This window comes from Aulonocara stuartgranti, assembly GCF_965226115.1.
Source record: "Aulonocara stuartgranti genome assembly, chromosome: 9".
Lineage (NCBI taxonomy): Eukaryota > Metazoa > Chordata > Actinopteri > Cichliformes > Cichlidae > Aulonocara > Aulonocara stuartgranti.
The window spans coordinates 33,680,081-33,704,278 of record NC_138960.1 but is presented as its reverse complement, the minus strand read 5'-3'; the positions used below and the strand labels follow the sequence as shown (position 1 = coordinate 33,704,278).

Here is a 24,198-nt window from a genome sequence, read left to right as displayed (position 1 = left end):
ATTATTGAAACCTACTTTAAAAAAGTCATTAATTACTAATTACTTAGTCAATATTGTATTTAAAATACTTATCTAATTACTGTGTCAGAAAAGTAACTTAATTACTAAATAAGTAATTTAACTAAATACTTCTTAAAATCCCTGTAAACCTTCAGTGGGCAAACAATAGAAATTAAACTCTTTAAATAATAAAAAAAAATTTTAAAGACGGAGACTCTACAGTACGCAGCGGTAGCATCTCTTCCACAATGTAGCCTGCAATCATTTTTTAAGCTCACCTTCAGACGCTTTCTGTGCTGCTGAAGTAAAATTAGGTTTTGCCTGCTTAGCAGGAGTTGCCGCGGTGTTATCCGTGGATGATGAACAAGGATCATAGCTTACATATTACTGTAATGTTCTGGTCTGCTTGTTTCAGAAAAGTGAAGAGACGGGAATATGTCCATTTCATAAGACAGCCACTCGCTTCAGCCGAGTCCGACATCTTCTGCTTTAGAATACGACTGTGCAGCAAACTGGCGCGGAATGACGCGCAGCTACACTACAGCGATGTTAAAGCGGCAGAGTTTACTTCTACCTTTAGAAGATAAATTATTGAAGTTAAATAATGATATTCTGCGAGTTTAATTATTTTACAATGTAACACAAGTACATTGTAAGTAACTGTAATTAAAATACCTAAAAATGAACAGTAATTAGTTACTCTACTTTTTCAGTGGAAAAATAATTTAATTATAGTAACGCATTACACCCAACACCACAATTGTGCAAGTGAAGCAAAAGGTAAGATACACGTCATCATATTTTCTACTCTTTGGCTTAGAAGGATGTTGGTTTGGAAGCATATTTGGCGATCTTCATCTTCTGCTTTAGGTTTGCACGTGAGCCTCATCAAAAACTTGCCCATTATGCTGGCAGTGTCCAAGCATTTTTTTTTAACTCATAGCGTAACATCTGGTAACATAACATCTCTATTAAGGGAGAAGTTCAAAAGTCAAAGATCTCTGTATAATTTTCAGTGCTGCCAAATGTGGATTTAATTCCTCACTGCACTGTGTGTCTGTTTATAGATTCAATAAAACACATGTAGTTCTCCCAAAATCCTTCCCCTTCTCATCAGACTATGCCCAACCCAAAAACAACCCCAAACTAATGAAATATGTAATTTTGAGAGTATTTTATTTGTTATATTAGCTTTTGGGATAAAACCAAGTAATATGATGATAATAAAATAATAAAAACACTAAGAATAATTTAACATTTTAGTTTCTTTACTTTAACTAAAAGAATAATAATAAAAACAAACGACCAAAATATAAGCTCCAAATTTGATCTTAGTACTGAAAATACCTTATTACTATTATTAAATTATTACTATTAGCTATGGTTGTGACTACTGTAAGGAATACATATGCAGCAGGCCCCTAATATTCCGGCCATCCTCGTAAAGGAGAAGAAAACTACAGGATCATTTAAACAACCTTGTGAGTTTAGGTGTACAGTTTCCTGAATTTACGAGGTGCACCGAAAGGTACTGTTGAATAGCGATGCCCGCACTGAACTGTACATAATGCTTTTTTAACCCTGGATGTGGCTCGGTGCTTACCTTTAGATGAGCCCACAAACCGAGAGAAACTCCGCGATGAAGCTGCAACTCTTTCCAAACACAGGAAACAGATCAGGGAGCAGAGACCCACGTGGTTCACGCTGATCTCAGCTACGATCCAGGAGACAAGGGTGGGCAGATCGATGCAGATATCGATCAGGACGTTGGTAGTGGTTTATGATCGATACTTTAGTTTTTTTCTCTCCTCTAAGTTCACTACTTTACTCCCGTTTCATGAAAAAGCAGCTCTCTCTGCTCGGCTCCTCTCCTGCACACACACTGTGCTCCGCCCCCTTCTTCTTCTTTTTCCTTCTTCTTCTTCTTCTTCTGCCGTATAGGGTTTACTGGCGGTTGGCAAACAGCAAAAGGGTGCATTGCCGCCACCAACTGGTGTGGAGTGCGGACCGGAATGTCAAAAAAAATAAAAAAATAAAAAATAAAATCCTCTCGAACAAATGGGTCTGCCTTAAAAACCAAAATACAGCCTGATAACTTTCACTTAAAGAGGTCGTGCGAAACAGATCAATCAAGTCCAACTTCACTTCCATACCGTCCAGCTTTTTGATCAGTTGTCTCCTTTCAATATCAAACCTCTGACAATTCAAGAAACATGTTCTATTGTTTCCTGTTCCCTACTGCAGTCACTCCCCTGTACAGTGTTTACCTATTAAAAACAAGGTGCTATTTGAACCAGTGTGTCCGAATCTCAGTCGAGATATAATCGTATCCTCTATCATGTTTCGGCCTGTACTTCTCATTTTCCCCACTTTCCTTTAGATTTTATAAAACCATCGCCCTTTCCTCTCTTCCTCCCATTGCTTTTGCCACCTTTCCTTCATTTTGTATCGTACTGTACTCTTGAGCTCCGTCCTACTCACACTAATAACCATATCTACCATCGGTCTCCTTGTTGCGACTTTTGCTGTCCTATCTGCCATTTCATTTCCTTTACCTCCACGATGCGCTGGTACCCATAAGAATGTGACCATAAGCCCCATCATAACAAGTGTGAACAATGTTTGCTGGATCTCTATCAGAATGTCAGGTCTGCAGTCTGAGTGACAGTCTTGCAGACTGGCCAGTGAGGAGCTCGAGTCTGAAAATGTCACAGATCTTAGTGGTTTTGTTTCTTCAACCCACTGGACAGCTAACAATAATGAAACCATTTCACCCGTGTACACTGATAAATCGTCACTGATCCTTTTCCCCACCTTGATATTAAATTCAGGAACAATAAAGGCTATCCCGCTTTGGTTGGCTGTATTCTTTGATGCATCTGTGTAGATTTTGACATAACTCTAATACTGATTAATATATTCCTGTGCTGTATGTAGATTTAAGATAAACCCCTCTCCTTGTTCTTTTTGTTTAACAATGTGAAATCTGCTACTGCATCAGGGAGCATCCATGGTGGTATTGTAGGCAACGGTGCTGTTTGACTTATGTTTATCTTGTCCAGATTAAGTTCAGCTGCTTTCTGTCCCACTGTCCACCCAAAACTCTTCTATTCATGTTTCTCTTTTTCCCAGCATGGTTGGAAAACTGTTTTTGTCGGATGATCCTGACCACGTCCTTGTAAACCTGCCCAGTAATTCAATGCCAGTTGCTCTCTTCTTATTTGTAATGGCATTTCTCCCATTTCTACCTGTACAGCTGCTGCAGATGTTGTTTTGAATGCGCCTGAGCAAAGTCTTAACGCTTGATATTGGATACCATCCAACTTACAAAGACTTGTTCTGACAGCAGAATTATATACGACACACCCATAATCCAATACTGACCTAATCAACCCAGTATATAAAGCTTTTAAAGATTTCCTATCAACCCCCCAGTCAGTTCCCACTAAGCACCTCATTATATTCAACACTTTCTTGTAGTGATGGCCCGCTTGAAGCTGAAGCTCTGGTGCGTGTGTCAAAAAAATCAGCACACTGCTTCAGAAGCACTGTGTCGAAGTTTGCTTCGTTTGGCCAGAGCCATGTGATCAGTGACGTCCGAAGCTTCATTTAGAACCTAACTGCTTCCGTAGAAAAACTTCCACTTGACTCTTTACATGTAATGTTGTAAAAGATATATTTTATTGTTTAATTAATCTGAAAATGTTAGTCTGCCAAATGTGCAGCAATTTAATCTATTTATTCTCTTTAGCTGATAGTTTGTGGGGCCCAGGTAGACTGTATAACTGCATCTCCACCAGTTTCTCTGCGCTCCAGCATCCTCTGGGCCATGTGAAGGGATTTTCCTTAAGGCAGGGGAAATTATCTCCACGAAAAGGAACAGGTTCGGCCATCGCACAGTGGAACAAATTTTCTTCTTAAATAAAAATGAAAAAGGGTTACCTTAAATGCATCATGCTTTTAGTTTGCAAGTTCATAAGCATTTTCCCTTTCACAATCAATTCTACCCCCAGGTCAAAAACATGTATAGGAAAATTTCCCTAATATAATATTATTTATATATATACCCGTCTAGCGGTTAATTGCGTAAGTGCATGGAGGCAGGACCTCACAGCAGAAGCATACTCCATAATGTGTTGTACATTATCATATGTAACGTGGTATTTTTCAATTATTGTATTTACCAACATCAAGAAGTCTCAAGCAAAGAAAGACCACACAATGGTGCATGTTTAAACAAGGAGAGTTTACTGGTCAAAATTATTTATTAAACAAATAAACCATTTTTTTTAACCACCAAAAAAATAAAAAATAAAAAATAAATAAAAAATAAAAAATACACGTTCAAAGCAACACAACGGCGGCCCAATATCAGATAGAATTCCACTCTGTAGAGTGAGTGGGCAATCATAATGAAGCAGTTGGTTTTATTTTGTGGATTCAAGCTGCTCTTCATATTTTTGGCCACCAGATGTCACCAGAGAGGACTGTGTTGAAAAGCTTCGAGTAATGAACCGTTTTTCAATACAAGCTTCAGAAAGCTTCATTTGGCCATCACTACTTTCTTGCATTGGTCTATTATTTTCTGAATATGTACAGTCCATGTCACCTGTGACAAAGTGGGTGAAAGTACGATTTGTCCATATTCTTAGTTAACATTCTTGTTTTGATTTAACCATATTTCGCATGTAATCTGCAATAGGCAAACATCTAATATCCTGGGTTTGTTTATGTTTTGCACTTTTACAGATTATATAATATAACATCTTGGTTTAAATCAATTCATACAAGTTTGTTAAGTTAACATGTTATTTACTTCAACTGTTAATTTGTATTGTTTAGAACCTACCTTACCTACCTGTCTTCCAGAAACAAAAGGAGGAAATGTAGTTTTACTTCCTGCTTTATAGCTTCTGGGTTCATCTGAGGTCACAGGAAGAGACCAAGTGCAGAAGGGGAAGAACTCTTATAATTTAATAAAGTTGATTTTAGAGGGTTTATGGATAAATACATTTATTGATGTAATATGTATTGATTACACCATAGAGTTTATGTTGCTAGTAAAGAGTGGCAGTAGAGGTTTGAATATAATCATGTTCATCTTACCTACCTACTGAATGGAATAGTCGAGAGGAGAAATTGTTTGGTTAAGTGGACTATTTAAGCAGAACTCAGGTGTTTGAGGAGAAAGGTTCAATCGGTGTAGCTGTGTGCAGTTTGACCTTAATTTCCGTTGATTTAAGTTCACTTATGTTTATTTGAACTGAGTTAATTTGAGTTTCTTATTTGTTTCTTTGTAAATATTATTTGGGTCACAAAATGGTGAATAAATCACTTGCTACACTGGACAGCATCAGCCTCCTGCACTTCTTTGGCCGCTTAAGTCAAGTCCTACCACATCACCCTTTCATCAATCCACAACCACCAAAATTTAAACTGTTTTACCCTTTCTAATTCTTATCAATATAATCTGACCCTGATGTCAACACCAACTCTTTTTCTTGTAAAAACCATTATTTTAGTCTTATCAGCTGAGAATTTAAACCCCCATTTATATGACCACTGTTCTATTTCTGTGATTGCCCCCTGCACTTTCTTTACCAAAAAGTCTAACCTTCGTCCTCTTGCCCACATTGCCCCATCCCACCCTCTATGTTCTTAAACACATCATTTATCAGCAGTGAAAACAATAACGGGCTAACTATGCTTCCTTGTGGCGTTCCATTTTCTATCGGCAAACTCTCCGAATAACTCCTCCCAATCCTCACTATTATTCGTCGGCCTTCCAAAAAATCCTTAATCCATCTGAACATTCGACCATTTATACCCATTTACCTCATTTTTATTAATAGACCTTCCCTCCACATCATATCATACACTTTCTCTATATCAAAAAAGACTCCGCCCCCTTCTTCCTGCTCTGCGGTGATTTGTTGCAGTGCGGTGGCGTGACACAACTTCGCTGAACACACACAAAGTACCTGCTCTTTCGTTTCCCTAATCCGGTCTTTAAGTGATGACGTGACAAATCCTACTTCCGGGCCTAAAGTAGTCTGCGTTTAATATGGCTTTTGTGTTGTTAACATGTTTAATGTTTTGTATTTTCTTCTATTTAATCTCAAAAAGCTCCTAAAAACAGTCAGTGATCACTGTTGACCTCCCTCGGCTTTTATTACTGCTAATCATTTATTTAAGCTCAGTTTTTAAAACCTTAGGATGTAACTACAGCCCAGCCCATGCAGCAGTATATGAATGACTAACCCAACTACCGCCTAGCTCGTGCAGCAGTACATTAAGAACGAACCACTTATTATGAATGAATTATCTCAGTTGTTCTCCTGGCTGAAGTTTGGTCCTTTTACAGCATCCTGCCATGCGATTACATTTGGTCCTCCTGACCACCGAGAACACTCACGTTAACTTTTATCGAGTGGAAAAAAGTTAGCTTGTTTATATTATGCTAACATAGCTGTGTCGCTAGCGGTCACGTAGCACATTATTATATACCAGCTAGCCAAACTCCAGTAATCCTACAAACGTCACTGCTGTTTTGTTTTCTGTCTTCATTTATGTTGGAAGTGATAGCAGAGCTGTACGTCTTAATTTGTTTCGAAAATCCCGCAGTCAGGACATGCTATATTATATTTAGATGGAAGCTAGCGAGCTAACTTCCTGCTAATTTCTAACTGCGTTAAATGTCATAAATTCCATTTTCATGGATGACTGGATGTTAAACTCAATTGTTACACCTGGAAGAGCAGAACGCTGATCATTTTATTACAGATGAAAGAATTTAGACAGTTTTTCAACTCTCCGTGATGCCACACTGATCGTTAGGGACCTGCAGCGGAGTTTGAGCCCAAACACGGCTAGTGACGTCAGACTTAAAGAACGGATAGAGATCAATGACTGTAGAAAACATGGATGACACGACAGCGCGTCCTCCTATAGGGCTTTGTAGCGTGATGTCACGGGGGTGGGCGTGGAAAGGATTTTGGCCTGATGCACCATTTTCGGGGTCAAAGCAAAGCGCAAGCAAAAAAGGAGCGAAGGCACACACAACAGCCATGGTTCGTTCTTGCTGTGTGGTCGGCTGCAATGTTCGATCACTCGACCGGCAAGAGAATAAGCTTGAAAAGGGTTTATCTTTTCATTCTTTCCCAACCTGGAAGCAACATGAGGCAGCTCGTGTATCGATGTTACCAAACGAAGGCGTCCAGCCTGGATAGCAGCTGTGAGACGAGCTGACGTGCAGTTCTCTTCCATCTCCAAATATCTGTTGGTGCTCCTGACATTTTCATTCCGGTAAGTTCTAAACATGTTCATATCACTCTTTATAGTCTATTAGTTTTATTTTCTATGCACTCTGAGCTCATAGCAAATTAGAACAAACATCCTACTGAGTGATTTTGCAGAACTACCTTCTATTTATAGAGTTGCTAATTATTTGGCATTATTGCAGTAAACCAGCCGATGAAATGGGTGAAGCACATCATGACTGGGTTCCAGCTCTACACAAGGGACCTGCTTCAAACATACTACCATGCCAATCAGATTACTTCTTCCATGTGAGGGTGAAGAGGTGACCCTTCTGGATAAGATGGTGAAGGTTTGCTGCATTTGGTGAACAGTGTGATAATAAAACCAGGGAAAAATGAAACCTGCTCCTGTTAAATATTCTTGTGCTGTCTAAATAGCGGTAATTTTTCAAAAGATACAGTAATTAAAGTAATGTTAGTAGTGGGTGATATCATGTAAACTGTCATGATTTTGTGTAAACATTTTGTCATTTGTAAACTATAAATGATATGGATTCTACATTATAGAACATCACATCAGTTACAAAGTGGTTTTAATTTTTTTTTTTTTTTTAAAAGGCAAAAATTATTGTTTCTTTATTCAACGGAATTACAAGCAGTACAACATTTTGCGGCAACAACAGACTTATGGTCGATTCAAACTATGGAGCCTTACATGAGCCTGACAGTCCATTATGTTACCAGGGACTTCACCATGAAAAGTCGGTGCTTACAAACTGCCTTTTTCCCCGAGGATCACACAGGCGAGACTCTAGCACATGGATTAAAGGAGGGTCTTATCTCTTGGAGTAGGAAAAAATGGTGTGCATAACAACAGACAGTGGAGCCAACATTGTGAAAGCAGCATCCCTTAACTGGACAAAGCTTCAGTGTTTTGGCCACAGACTACATCTTGCTGCTCTTGTAAGTTGATAATTTTTTTTTTTTAAAAAAAACAAAAACAAAAAAAACAATAGCTGTATGCTAGTATGATGTATATTATAAACAACAATAGCAGCATTAATAATACTACAAAAATAGTTCATATTAATACAGCTGTATGTATTAAACAACAATAATAATTAGGCAATAATGATATTGATAATGATACTGTAAGATCTTAAATATAATAATAAATTAGTTCATGACAAGAACTGATTCAAATTTTATTTTTTCTTGTTAGAGAATGCAATGAAAGATCCAAGAATTGATCGTGCTGTAGGTCTCTGCAAAAAGCTTGCTGGCTAAGGCTTCAGAAATAAGAAAGTAGTCGATTCTAGTATAAACATTATGAGGTGGAGAGTAAAAGGAATACTCCCTGTCTTCTGGATGCATTGTCTGCCAAATATCATTCAGACCTAAATCTGAGGTCATCTGCCTTATGGCAACTACAGATTTACTCTCTGTGCCTCTCCTAGGAAGTGATCTATCTAGGTCTTGATCCAGTATTTGATTAAAATCTCCTTCTACCACTATTTGTGCACCTTCTAATTCCAAAATATACTGTGACAGGTTATGAAAAAAGGCGGGTATGTCTGCATTAGGTGCATAGATATTACATAAAATTGTGGGCTGCTTCAGTTACAGTTGGAGACGGAAGAGGGAACTTGCTGAGGCCCAAAATGAGCTTAAGCTACCAGAGCACAAGCTTAAAATGGAGTGTCCAACAAGATGTGGCTCCAGACAAGCTATGGTCCAGAGGGTACTTGAACAGCTACCTGCTATTTCACATGTTCTCTCCTCTGATCGGTAGACTAGACACCTGGTTCCAACATGGCAGGATGTTGAAGTTCTCGAGGCACTCAACAAAACACTCAGCCCACTGACAGACTTCACTGATGCCCTGTCAGGAGAGCAATATGTGAACATCTCAGTGAAACCGGTTCTCCACCTCTTTGAAACATCAGTTGTGGCTGTGCAGGAAGATGACTTGGATCTCACACGATCAATTAAGTCCAAAGTCCTGGGGTACCTTCAGGAAAAGTACAGTGATCCAAACACACAGGAGCTGTTAGACATTGCCACATCTCTGGATCCAAGATGGACTACATCCATGAGGACAAAAAAAAAAAAAAAAAGCCAGACTGACACATGAGATGACTAGCATAAATTCAGTTGTGGTAATTATGTTTACATCAGATCACATCAGACTCATAATGATATTCACACATTTTAAATTCTTAGAAAAATTTTTATATTGTACTTTATTATTTTAAAGGTATTACTGTGGTGTGGAACAGAATGTTAAGATTAGTTGAGTTCCACCTCAACTGCATCCCCGGCTGCCCCCATGAAGAAGAGCCGAAAGACCTTAGGCAGCTTCCTTAAAGCAGCAAAAGGCAATGAGACACCATCCCAGCCTGAGCAAGATGTCGTCTCAGAACTACTGTCATATTTGCTCTTAAGCAACATTGATAGTGAAGCGGACCCCTTAGTCTGGTGGAGGGAACACAAGGGAGAATTTCCAAGACTGTCCATACTGGCAAAAAAATACCTCTGTATTCCTGCCACAAGTTCCCTTTCTGAAAGGGTGTTCAGCACAGGGGGGACATTGTAACGTGTCTCCGTTCCTCACTGAAGCCTCAAACTGTTGACCGACTTGTGTTCTTGGCAAAACACCTTTAAGCAGCTGGCTGCATAAAAAAAGGACTACGTTCTCTGTTGTGGTCCTGCCATGGTCAACTATCATATCGTCATGTCAAGCGTTATATTTTGTTAATATTTGTGGTTTACATTTTAAGAAACATACCTATTACCTACCTCTCTCATCACCTTACACACGCAAAGAATACTGTTCAAAATGTTATTGTTAAAGTATTGTAAATATTAAATATTTTGTACACAAGCGTAGACAAGTGAGACATTTATTGTTTTTATGTTCAGTCTCAACTGTTACGAAGTTGATGTGCAGTTAATAAGTGCGATAAATATTTATATTGGAAAAAAAAAATCGAGAGAGAATCGTGATCTCAATTCTAAGCAAAAAAAATCGTGACTCTCATTTTATGCAAAATGGTGCAGCCCTACGTACAAGTACTGAAAAATTATTTACTAGTACTCACCTATCATGTGACTGGAGAGCGCAAACTCCGCTCTTGTCGTTTTCCATCAAACACTCATTAAAACAGCAACCTGCAGGTATGTTAGCGCACTCATTCCCGGCTATTGACGCCAGAATTAAAGACTGAATAATGGTTGTAGTGAGTCATTTCTCCAACTGCTGGCACAAACTGGTTTTACATGAAAGTACAGCCCAACACAAATTTAGCTTGAATTTTTTTTTATTTTTAATTTATTTTCGGTATCAAGTCACATCAGTCGTTGTTTCAAAGCCTGTTGACCAATTTAGTTCATATTAGAAGCTTCACGAGCAACTGGTGTAAAATTATTTGGACTTTTGGGAGAAAAGCAATTTAAGAGCACAGATTACAAAACAGGAGGATTAAACATGAACATGGAATTCAACTGAGGTAACTTATGAAATGAATAAATAAATAAAAAACATTCATGTTGAAACAGAGCATCAAAGGTAATCAAAGAAAAATAAAAACTTGACGTACATATTTATAATTTCAGCTTCCTGAGTGTAACATTCAGGATTACTCACTGCAGGTCCGGAAATAAGAGCTACCTCATCAGATCCAAGTGTGAAATCAGCTGAACTCTGTGGAGCCTGATCAAGGTTTTTAAGTCTGACCCTCCAAACAGGACTTTGCTGTCTCTTCAGATTCATTGTGATCCAGAGACTCCAGGTCTGCATGATGACGCTGATGATTGCACAGAGCAGATAATGAAGTGAATGTTTTTACACATTGGTAACAGTGAAACTGTTTATTTGCAGCGTGGTATCGTTTGTGTTTGGAGTATGAACTGAGATTCTTGAAGCTCTTGTCACACTGGTCACAGCTGAAGTTCTCTTCCATGTGTGTACTCTCATGATCGTTACGACTAGTTGAACGCGAGAAGGTTCTGTCACAGTGTCTGCATTTGTATGGTTTCTCTCCTGTGTGGACTTGTTTATGACTTTTAAGGTGACCTGCAGTGGTGAAGGATGACCCACACTGGTCACAGACATGCTTTTTAACCCCACTGTGAATAAGTTCATGTATTTTTAATATACTTGGTATGGGGAAGCCTCTCCCACATTCTTTGCAGTAGCTCATTTTGTCTCCAGTGTGTCTACGTTGATGTAGTTCTAGACTTCGATGATGGCTGAACGTTTTTCCACAAAGGTCACAGCGAAAGTCTTTCCCACCACCACAGTGACGACAGGGTTGAGAAGTGGATCCATCTGTGTCGCTCCGCTTCTAAACAAAGACACAAAGACAGTGTAAGTCAGTCCTTCAACATTTTTATCCTGAACATCACCTGAAATAAAGAGCAGCTCTGCCAATATTCGGTTACCTTTTACTGTTTACATTATAACACTCAACTTACTGGGTGAAAATGTCTCATCATTTGTAGGTAATCTACTTAATGGAAAGACTGATTTTTAAACCTAAGGATGCGCTACTCTGCATGCCACAAGAAAGTAACCCAAAGCTGCTCTCCAATGTATCCACTGGAGTGTGATTGTTAGATAGAAAAGGAAGAATCTTTAAAAACATATTTTTTTCCAACATCAGGAAAGTTTCAGAAGGTTTGTGTGAGGTTTGACTGAATATTCTGTACATTAAGTTTTTATGTCTCGTTTAGCTTTGAAATTAAACTATATTCACATAATACTTCAAAATAAGTGCAAGTCTAAAAAGAAAAATACATACCTCACAGTAACTGCACTTGTAGAGTTTTTTTCTGGTGTGGATCTGTTGGTGTTTTTTCAGGGAACTTGGCTCTTTAAAAGCCTTATCACACAGGTCACATTTATAAGGTCTCTCCTCAGTGTGGCTAAACATGTGGCTTTGTAACTGTGCATCTGTTGTAAACAGTTTGCCACACTGATCACAGCAGTAAACATCATTGCCAGTGTGAATCCGTAGGTGAATATTTCTGTACCCTACATGGCTGAAAGTTTTTCCACAAATGTCACAGCTGTACGCCTTAATTCCAGAGTGGGTAACTTGATGTTTTTTTAAGTTTTGGGACTGGGTAAATGATTTTCCACACAACTTACAGCTGAATGCCTTAATTCCACTGTGAATGAGTTGGTGTGTTTTTAAGCTTGCAGCCTGGCTAAAAGACTTTCCACACAAGTCACAGTTGTATGCTTTAACTCCACTGTGGGTGACTTTGTGTATTTTTAAGCTTTCAAGGTGGGTAAAAGACTTTCCACACAAGTCACATCTGTATGCTTTAACTCCACTGTGGATGAGTTGATGTCTTTTTAGGCTTCCAGGATGGGTAAAAGACTTTTCACACAAGTCACATTTGAACGCTTTAACTCCAACGTGGATGAGTTGATGTGATTTTAAGTCTGCAGCCTGGGTAAAAGGCTTTTCACAGAACTCACAACAGTACGGTTTAACTCCACTGTGGATGAGTTGGTGTCTTTTTAAGTTTGCAGGACAAATAAAATCCTTCCCACACTCCTCACAGCTGTATTTCTTCTCCCCCTTTCTTCTGTGAGGTTTGTCGGCCTCCTGAGAGCGCTGACTTCTCGCTCCATGTTGGTCCTGCAGTGACAGAGATACAAACAGAGGCAGTGAGTGAAATGCAGTCGTGGAACAAACTGAAACTCCATTAGTGGAATTAAAGTTGTCAACAAACACATTGTAGTTGTTTTACCGCCACCTTCTGGTGATAGTATCACATTGCAATGATGTGCTACAATGAAGAAATATTGATCACTGGAAAAAAGCTGTTACATGTTTAAATCATGCTTTTTATTTGTTTTTGTTTCTAATGTCTCTGTAAAGCACTTTGAATCACCTTGTTGTTGAATTGTGCTATACAAATAAATTTGCCTTACTTCATAAAAAAAAAAAAAAAAAAAAACTGAGTTCAACTGATAATAAAGAAAATGGAAAGAAAACATTATTGAAGAAATTGTTTGTTGGGAAAAAATATTTCGTCTTTGGAAAAGTTTGAGTTGAACTGATGACATTTGTGGAGAAGGGAAATTATTTTACTGCTATTGTTAAATAATTGTCATCAGTACCATTGCATTAATAATATAATCTGGAGTTTATATTGCATTCAGATGTTTAAACAGTGTGTGTCTTTCAGAAAGACTAAGTTGCAGGCTGACAGGAAGTTGCAGGTTTGCAGAGTGTGCCTTTTGCAGAACTGAAACCGAAAGCAGAGTCTAAGTGCAGGTTATTTTGAGGAGCATTTGAGGACGAGACACAGACAGTGAAGAGGTGACACAAAGAGCATGTGAGGTCAACACATACACACATATTAGTTAGACTTATTTAGAGGAGAGATTAGTTATGTCTCGACAAGAAAGAGGAACAATTCATTTTAAGATAAGAACGGAAAGTACCAAGCCATGAAAATAGAAGATGATTTTCTAGGTGAAAAGTCATTCTGGTGTTGATCTGATCTATGTATAAAATGTACCGGTGACGCATGAAGGGGCGTCAGTAAACAAACCCTGATGCTATAAAATATCTGTTCATGCTTTGATTAAGTCGAGGACTACTGGCTGTCTGCGTACAGAGTGTCTTCCCACACGTGTGTTCATTAAAATCATTGTTGGACCAAGATCCTCTGGACCAAGAGTGGTTTGTACTCTCCCTCCTCAATTGTGAACCTTAACACATTGTTCCCCCCCCCCCCCCCAATTGTGTGCTGATAAAATATGATCTCCGTATTTTCTTGTAACTTCTGTGGTTTCTGTTTATGAAGTACATTCTGCATGTGTGGAGGAGCCCAGGATGGAAAATATAAAGCTGCTGTTAACAACCAGCTGTGCACACAGTTTTAATAACAGTAACTGAGATATTTTCTCACCTCCTGTGTTGAAGTCATTGTTTCCTCTGTAGTGGCTGAGCTGAGTCCAAATGGCTGAAACTGTTCCTCTGCTGCTCCACCAGACTCTTCTCCTCCTGTTACTCAGCTGGGACACAAAAGTATAGATATGTATTTTATCCCTGACAAGAAGAAGCAGAGCAAATAAACATTACTACACTCAGTGACAACAATACCTATGAAGCTTCAAGGTGAAACCCCAGAAGCAACTACAAAAAGAAAGTCATCAGCTGCAACAAGAACTTGAAAAAGTCACTGAGCTCCCTGCAAACCACCACCTTTACCCAGGGGATGCTGCACCCTGTATATATGGACTTCCATATATACACACAAAGAAGGAGTCCCACTCAAACAAACTTACACTTGATCCAGATGAAACTAAAGTTCCCTTTGATGTAATCTCGCTTTTCACTTATATAGGGCTTTGGAGCGTGATGTCACGGGGGTGGGCGTGGAAAGGATTTTGGCCTGATGCGCCATTTTTGGGGTCAAAGCAAAGTGCAAGCGAAAAAGGAGCGAAGGCACACACAACAGCCATGGTTCGTATTTGCTGGGTGGTTGGCTGCAATGTTCGATCGCACGACCAGCAAGACAATAAGCTTGAAAAGGGTTTATCTTTTCATTCTTTCCCAACCTGGAAGCAACATGAGGCAGCTCGTGTATCGATGTTACCAAACGAAGGCGTCCAGCCTGGATAGCAGCTGTGAGACGAGCTGATATCCAGTTCTCTTCCATCTCCAAATATCTGTTGGTGTGCTCCAGACATTTTCAGTCAGGGTGAAGAGGTGACCCTTCTGGATAAGATGGTGAAGGTTTGCTGCCGTTTTGGTGAACAGTATGGTGGTAAAACCAGATAAAATGAAACTTGCTCCTGTTGAATATTCTTGTGCTGTCTAAATAGCGGTAATTTTTCAAAAGATACAGTAATTAAAGTAATGTTAGTAGTGGGTGATATCATGTAAACTGTCATGATTTTGTGTAAACATTTTGTCATTTGTAAACTATAAATGATATGGATTCTACATTATAGAACATCACATCAGTTACAAAGTGGTTTTAATTTTTTTTTAAAAAGGCAAAAATTATTGTTTCTTTATTCAACGGAATTACAAGCAGTACAACATTTTGCGGCAACGACAGACTTATGGTCGAGTCAAACTATGGAGCCTTACATGAGCCTGACAGTCCATTATGTTACCAGGGACTTCACCATGAAAAGTTGGTGCTTACAAACTGCCTTTTTCCCCGAGAATCACACAGGCGAGACTCTAGCACATGGATTAAAGGAGGGTCTTATCTCTTGGAGTTTGGAGGAGGAAAAAATGGTGTGCATAACAACAGACAGTGGAGACAAACTGACTGAACGCCAACTTTTTTCCCACTCATTAAAAGTTAACGTGAGGGATTCTGGTGGTCAGGGACAAATGCAATCGCATAGCAGGATGCTGTACACGGGCCAAACTTCAGTCAGGAGAACAACTGAGATTATTCATCCACAATACGAGGTTAGTCATTAATATACTGCAACAACATGGGAATAGAGCAGCTGCGAGAGAATTCAACATTAATGAATCAGTGTTACGGAAGTAGAGGAAGCGCAGTTTTTGGCTTTCCCCATATTTCTAAAGTGCTTCATCTCTTTGCTATGACTGTCGCCATAATTTGCAGATGATAATGGTTGTAGCCGCTGCGATGCTTTCGACCAAAACAGGCGCAGCTTGATGACATCATCAACATGCGCTATCTCGATAGAGCGATATAGTCAAAATCTCTATCGTTGGTCAAATTTATATCGTTTATATCATATATCATTTATATCGCCCACCCCTATATTGTACCTTAATTTGTTTTTATATAAGTGCGTGGAATGAGTCTTCAGTTGAATGTTTTTTAAGAGGCAAAAATACTTAAGTAAATGGCGAGTCGAATTTTTGTCTTTTTTTTCCTGTTTTTGCTGATCCAATTCGTGACTTAAAACCGTGATCCGATCCGAACCGTGAGATTTTTGACCCGTTGCACCACTAACAGTGACCATCAAATCGATGAGAAAATATTGCTGAAAACGATGTGCTGGGAGTCCGCTGTTCTCACCGGCTCTAGTGATCCTCGATCTCCCGGTCAGCTATGGAGCTGGTGGGTAAAAGACATCCCCAAAAATGTCGGATCACTTTGGAAATGTATATCTTGCTGAATCGAGCAGATATCTGAAGCTTACACAGCTACATTCACATTAAAATAACTTTTATTTTGTGATTTTAGATATAGAGTAATATTTAAGTTTTAGCCGCGCTCATCTACCATTGCCGTGTTTGGCGTTTGGATGAAATGCATTCTAGGATATTTAGCTGTACTAAGTACACACAAGTCACCACCAATGCATGCTTGATAAAACAGGAGGAACGAGAACACATCTAGGAATTTTTCACGTTCTCAGCTCGATGCGTACTTTAAATCAAGTCTTCAATGGCTAATTCCAGGCCCAAACTACTTCGCCTTTAATAAGGCTTTTGTGTTTTTAACATGGTTTATTGCTTTATATCTTGTTCTACTTTATCTCAAAAAGCCCCTAAAAACACTCAGTGATCACTGTCGGCCTCTCTTGGTCTTTATTACCACTAATCATTTTAAAGCTCAGTTTTTAAAACCTTATGATGCAACTACCGCCTAACTTGTGCAGCAGTACATTAAAAACGAACCACTTATTATGGATGGATTATCTCAGTTGTTCTCCTGACTGAAGTTTGGCCTGTGTATAGCATCCTGCTATGTGATTGCTTTTGTCCCTAACCACCAGAATCCCTCACGTTAACTTTTATCAAGTGGAAAAAAGTTAGTGTTCGTCCTTCAGCTTCACTGTGCTAATGTTATGCTAACGTACCTGTGTCGCTAGCGATCGCGTAGCACAATATATAGCAAATAGTCCAACTTCAGTAACCCTGCAAACATCTCTGCTGTTTAGTTTTCCGTCTTCATTTATGTTGAAAGTGATAGCATGGCTGTACATTTTAATTTGTTTCACTAATATCTCAGTCAGAACATGCTATATCATGCTTAGGTGGAAACTAGCGAGCTAACTTCCTGCTAACTTCTAACTCTGTTGAATTTCATAAATTCGGTTTTCATGATGCCTGGTGTGGAGATACAGAAATTATTTTATTGCTGCCATATAATCTGCATCATTATAATTGCATTAATAACATTCTTTACAGCATTATTTCATGTAATAATATTTCTCACAGTATTGATATTGCATTACAGTTGTTTATTGAAGATGTCCATTTGAGGATCCTTCCATTATGTTAACTTTTATTACAAGTGCGGTTAGAAGTATTTTATACACATTGCATATCTGTGCTTATTTTGAGTTGATGTTCGGTTCATTAAGGGTCTTAAGCTTCACTGGCGTGACTGTCCAGGTGATACATGCTGAGGGAAACTAGAACATAGAAGGATGATTGCATGCATGCTTAAAATACATATAACACATATAATCTAGGAATGTGTCCAGCCTGAGGCCTTAACTCATTTGGTGTCTCACTATATTTTACTCTACTTGCCAACAGATGAGCAGAGTCAATAATTAGCCCCAGAGACCCTGAGGGCTTGAAGCTTATTACCTTGTATGGAAGGTGTTATAGAAAAGAGAAGTTCTATGTCTGTTTATAGCCATTAAAGATGTACAAGATGCACCATTAACTGTGACTAATGTCTGGAACCTATTTTAATCTGTCATTCCCACTGCTTTAGTCAGAAGACATATGTTGATCTTTTCTCCGGGCTGTTAATAAACTCATCGTTTGATTGCACTTTCCTGGGGCCTCCGTGGTTTGTGACACTGCTCTAGATTGATTGATTTTGCGACACTGGATGTTAGACTTAATTGTTACACCTGGCGGAGCAGCAACACTGATCATTTTATTACAGATGAAAGAATTTAGACAGTTTTTAACTCTCAGTATGCCGCAGTGTTCGTTTGACTTTGGGACCTGAAGAGATGGAATTTAGGACCCAGATAACTCGCGTGGCTCCTGACTCCATCAAGCAATGTGCCTTCATAACTTACCAAAGTCGTACTAAAACATTCTTTGAAAGATTTCTGCACGCCATGTGCTATGTATAATCGGTCAGTAAGCACAACCATAATTCATACAAAGCACACTGTCGATTTTTAAGAAAATTAAAGGATTTTAAGTGTGACTTTAAAGTGTGTAAAGTACATTATATAGAAGAAAGAATATACTATATCGTCATATATATCATTACCGCACATGCTTCAAATTATACCGTGATATAGATTTTAGACCTTATCGCCCAGCCTTAAGTGAATCCTGCTTGTGTCGTGTTATTCAGGATTGCAAACCGAGCAGTATTCACTGGCTTTCAATTTGTTGTGTTTGTGGATATATTACTGAATTTAATTCTCCATAAAATCATCCCATTCTCCATAAGATTAAGGTCAACCATTGAACGGCATACATTTTAAAGTAAAGGCTTTAAAACAGAGTTAGTACAAACATCATTAATGTCACATAACTTTGTCGACATGTGGCCACCAACAATACTTTAATGTTCTTCATTATTAAGCATTTGCACATACAGTGGGGCAAAAAAGTATTTAGTCAGCCACCGATTGTGCAAGTTCCCCCACCTAAAATGATGACAGAGGTCAGTAATTTGCACCAGAGCTACAAATCAACTGTGAGAGACGGAATGTGAAAAAAAAAAAAAATCCATGAATTCACATGGTAGGATTTGTAAAGAATTTATTCGTAAATCAGGGTGGAAAATAAGTATTTGGTCAATAACAAAAATACAACTCAATACTTTGTAACATAACCTTTGTTGGCAATAACAGAGGTCAAACGTTTACTATAGGTCTTTACCAGGTTTGCACACACAGTAGCTGGTATTTTGGCCCATTCCTCCATGCAGATCTTCTCGAGAGCAGTGATGTTTTGGGGCTGTCGCCGAGCAACACGGACTTTCAACTCCCGCCACAGATTTTCTATGGGGTTGAGGTCTGGAGACTGGCTAGGCCACTCCAGGACTTTCAAATTCTTCTTACGGAGCCACTCCTTTGTTGCCCGGGCGGTGTGTTTTGGATCATTGTCATGTTGGAAGACCCAGCCTCGTTTCATCTTCAAAGTTCTCACTGATGGAAGGAGGTTTTGGCTCAAAATCTCACGATACATGGCCCCATTCATTCTGTCCTTAACACGGATCAGTCGTCCTGTCCCCTTGGCAGAAAAACAGCCCCATAGCATGATGTTTCCACCCCCATGCTTCACAGTAGGTATGGTGTTCTTGGGATGCAACTCAGTATTCTTCTTCCTCCAAACACGACGAGTTGAGTTTATACCAAAAAGTTCTACTTTGGTTTCATCTGACCACATGACATTCTCCCAATCCTCTGCTGTATCATCCATGTGCTCTCTGGCAAACTTCAGACGGGCCTGGACATGCACTGGCTTCAGCAGCGGAACACGTCTGGCACTGCGGGATTTGATTCCCTGCCGTTGTAGTGTGTTACTGATGGTGACCTTTGTTACTTTGGTCCCAGCTCTCTGCAGGTCATTCACCAGGTCCCCCCGTGTGGTTCTGGGATCTTTGCTCACCGTTCTCATGATCATTTTGACCCCACGGGATGAGATCTTGCGTGGAGCCCCAGATCGAGGGAGATTATCAGTGGTCTTGTATGTCTTCCATTTTCTGATGATTGCTCCCACAGTTGATTTTTTCACACCAAGCTGCTTGCCTATTGTAGATTCACTCTTCCCAGTCTGGTGCAGGTCTACAATACTTTTCCTGGTGTCCTTCGAAAGCTCTTTGGTCTTGGCCATGGCGGAGTTTGGAGTCTGACTGTTTGAGGCTGTGGACAGGTGTCTTTTATACAGATGAGTTCAAACAGGTGCCATTCATACAGGTAACGAGTGGGGGACAGAAAAGCTTCTTACAGAAGACGTTACAGGTCTGTGAGAGCCAGAGATTTTCCTTGTTTGAGGTGACCAAATACTTATTTTCCACCCTAATTTACGAATAAATTCTTTACAAATCCTACCATGTGGATTCATGGTTTTTTTTTTTCCACATTCTGTCTCTCACAGTTGAAGTGTACCTCTGGTGCAAATTACTGACCTCTGTCATCATTTTAAGTGGGGGAACTTGCACAATCGGTGGCTGACTAAATACTTTTTTGCCCCACTGTAAATAAGTGACATAATACTCAGTACTTCCTTTTGAAAGTTTACTCCTCGGCCACCCACTTCAGCCGTCACACGTATTTTCGTGGCAAAATTATCCACATCCTCCACAGCGCTATGAATTGTGGGATATATGGGACCATGAAGTCTACACCAGACCACACTTCAAATTTGGGGCCATCGTTGGCGCATTGGTCGACCGCATTTGGAGTACCACTTCGAGTTGGGACAGCTGTCGCTGTGACGTAATTGGTCTCCAAATGCGCACTACGAAGAGTGTGGTTGCTGGATTGGAACACAGCCCTAGGGACTTGCAGCGGAGCTTGGGCCCAGGCACGGCTAATGATGTCAAAATTAAAGACCGGATTGGAAAACTACTTGGTCTCCGACTGATGGCGTACCACGAGTACGGAAGTATGCACAAGTACGCATAAAATGTCATTTCCGGGATAAAACCGCAAAGGATTGTAGGTGCGAGTGGCAAGCGGTACTAGCGCAGAGAGGCTTTCACAAGTAAAGTCACACAACGATAAAAAGAAACATGAAGAATGGCAAGAAGCTGTTGCATTATTGTTGCATTAACTGGCAAGGGCCAGTTGCATGACAGCCACTGGAAGCCGATGGGTAAAGAGAACGGTTTTTATTGGATTCCGATGTGGAAGAGAAATTGTTCAAGCCATGTTTCCGAAGTAACAAAGAGTCGACGAATGTCGACGTAATCATGGCAGCCCTAGCTGCTACCACAGCAAGATTTGATCAGTTAAGAAAAAGAGAGCAATATCAAAACAGCCACGAAAAGTCAAGCACATATGTGCCCAAGTGTTGTATTGAAGCAATCAAGTGATGAATAACGGTTTTCCAGTAAGTTGTTTTGATATGTTTTTTTTATTGCATTGTTGATTATTTTTTCACCGAAGCAGCTAATAAAGTATGACGGAATACAATTTAGCCTCTTTTTTGGAAGATTCTATAATAGAATGAAACAATAATGCCAGTTATAAACAAAGATAATAACTGAATGAATTACGAAACTCATTTTATTTCTATTAGATCTGAAAATGTTGTGTAACACTACAACCTGAAACAACAATTAGATTGCGTTGGCCTGTACAGGAGATAAAGGACAAAAATGTAACAACAGCTGTGAAATGGAATAGTCCAAATCACCAAAGTAAACTGGACCTGGGCTTGTTGCAGGGATCTGAAGTCACTAAACATTTTGTGAGTGTATGCACTCACACTTAGGACCATATAATAGTAAATATGTGCGTGATGAAAGCTGGGCAGCAGGCTAACGTCCTTACTCCACTCTGTATGCTTGTATGGGTCTGACCCTTTCACTCCTCTGATTTTGTTCCTCTTTTTTTTTTTTTTTTTTTTTTTGCCTTTTCGTGAAGTCTGGCTTTGTACGGACCTGCCGTGTTCACATATATGTTTTTGGGGCAAATAAAATGCAAGTAGGGATTAGGACCGCAGAATGAATGATCACCGGTGCTGGAAATGCTAGCGCTTGATGGAGTTTTTTGATTTTGTTGCCACCCACAATGCAATGCGCCAAAGTCACGTGGTCTGTCAATCTCTATTGAGACAGGCCCAGAGTGATATGAAACGATAGATGTTTTCCTATCGTCAACCGATATGTTTCGTTATAACGAGCAGCCCCACACCATGGTTTGGACTCGGTGTGGCCGTGGGCCGCTGTAAGCTATCGCGTCGCCATTCCAAAAATACACTGCAATACACTCTCTCTTCTCTCAACGTGTTCACATGAAACCGTGAACAGACACCGAGGAGAGCAGCAGAAGACCTCATTCAGGAGCTAAACTCAACATGAACTGAACTCACAGTAAAGTTAGCTCGGTGCTTACCTTTAGATGAGCCCACAAACCGAGAGAAACTCCGCGATGAAGCTGCAACTCTTTCCAAACACAGGAAACAGATCAGCGTGAACCGACGTGGTTCACGCTGATCTCAGCTACTAGCCAGGAGACAAGGGTGGGCAGATGGCTGTAGATATCGATACAAACGTTGGTAGTGGTATATGATCGGTACTTCGGTTTTTTCTCTCCTCTAAGTTCAGTACTTTACTCCCGTTTCATGAAAAAGGAGCTCTTTCTGCTCGTCTCCTCTGCGGTACACTTTACTCCGCCCCCTTAGTTCCTGCTCTGCTGTTATTCGTTTCTGTGCGGTCACATGATGGAGCTACGCTGAGAAATCACATTTTTGAGATGAGAGCGTGAGAAAGAGTATGGAACGCCAGGACTGCCATAATGAATTAATTAAATACACCATTAAATAATTTATTAAATTTGGAATTAATTAAAAGAGGAGCCCCATGTGGAAATACTTTATGGCTGGAAGTGAAAACACTGAGATAAAAACAAATCTAATAACTTCATACTGTCACTGGGTTCAAACTAAAGAAGTGCTCACGACAAATCATGAGTGAATGAAACCGTGACATAATAAAATGTTTGTTAAAGCAACCAAGAATGTCATCTTTGTGATAAGTTTGGTGTGAATCTTTGGTAATTCATGGGGTTTGCTTTGTCTTTGTCGGCTTTCTCACCCGATGGCACGTAGACCAACAAAGCTCAGAATGGACTGCAAAAAAAAAAGTGCACATGTAAAACTGCAGTGTTAAGTGATGCGGTTGTAAAGTTTGAGTGCACGTCTCTGGAATGGTTGGCAGTATTAAGGATGATTTTTGTTAAAATCATATTGATATGACCCCGTGAATTATTCGTAGATGACCATTAGATTAGTTTGATGGGTTAACACAGAGAGCTGAAGATATCGTGGATATGCTGACCTCGCTCCGTGGTATACAGGGCCGTTTACCCTCATGATTAATATTCACAATAAAAATATTAGCCGAACATCATGAAGTCTGTATGTGTTTCATACTGTCGAACAACCTTTGTACAGTTAAAGCCAGCAGTTACTACATGATGGAAACACCAACGTTATTACTTTTAATACAGTTTGTGTTTCGGTGTGTCGGACAGGGTCCGACTGTGTGTCGGACATGGTCGTCTGCAGTACGGGGGCCCCACAGGGAACGGTTCTGGCTCCGTTCCTCTTCACCATCTACACTGCAGACTTCTCCCACAATTCCACCCAGTGCTTCCTGCAGAAGTTCTCTGATGACTCTGCAATAGTCGGCCTCATCACTGATGGGGACGACAAGGAGTACAGAGGACTGACTCAAGACTTTGTGGACTGGTGCCAGCTGAACTACCTCCAGATCAACGCCAGTAAAACCAAGGAGCTGGTGGTAGACTTCCGCAGGCACAAGCATTCTCCACTGCAACCACTGAACATCCAGGGTATGGACATTGAGGCTGTGGACAGCTACAGGTACCTTGGTGTTCATCTGAACAACAGACTGGACTGGATTCATAACTCAGACGCCCTCTACAGGAAAGGGCAGAGCAGGCTGTACCTGCTGCGGAGACTCAGGTCGTTTGGGGTGGAGGGCCCACTCCTGAAGACCTTCTATGACTCTGTGGTGGCTTCTGCTATCTTTTATGGTGTGGTCTGCTGGGGCGGCAGCATCTCTGCTGGGGACAGGAAGAGACTGAACAGGGTGATCCGAAGGGCCAGCTCTGTTCTAGGATGCCCTCTGGACCCAGTGGAGGTGGCTAAGCTGTCATCCCTGTTGGACAACGTCTCCCACCCCATGCAGCAGACTGTGACAGCACTGAGCAGCTCCTTCAGTGGGAGACTGCGGCACCCACGGTGTGGGACGGAGAGATTTCGCAGGTCTTTCCTCCCCACTGCTGTCA

The 24,198-nt window shown here is 40.1% G+C and overlaps 1 protein-coding gene across 10 annotated transcripts in view; it reads right to left on the bottom strand.

The window, feature by feature from the left end:
* The window catches only part of LOC309714148 (uncharacterized protein), a 104,588-nt gene extending 81,963 nt beyond the window's left edge, over positions 1-22,625 (bottom strand). For 3 of the 10 annotated variants that reach the window (XM_082546373.1, XM_082546370.1, XM_082546372.1), the window contains exon 1: positions 1,604-1,889. The gene's annotated coding sequence lies outside the window, so the exon portion shown is untranslated. Of the gene's footprint in view, positions 1-1,603; positions 1,890-9,416; positions 11,606-12,061; positions 12,911-14,064; positions 14,094-14,192; positions 14,333-22,278 lie in introns of those variants that run through there. The other 7 variants (XR_014278810.1, XR_014278811.1, XR_014278812.1 and 4 more) reach the window with 6 other exon arrangements.
* Positions 22,626-24,198: the final 1,573 nt, after the last annotated feature.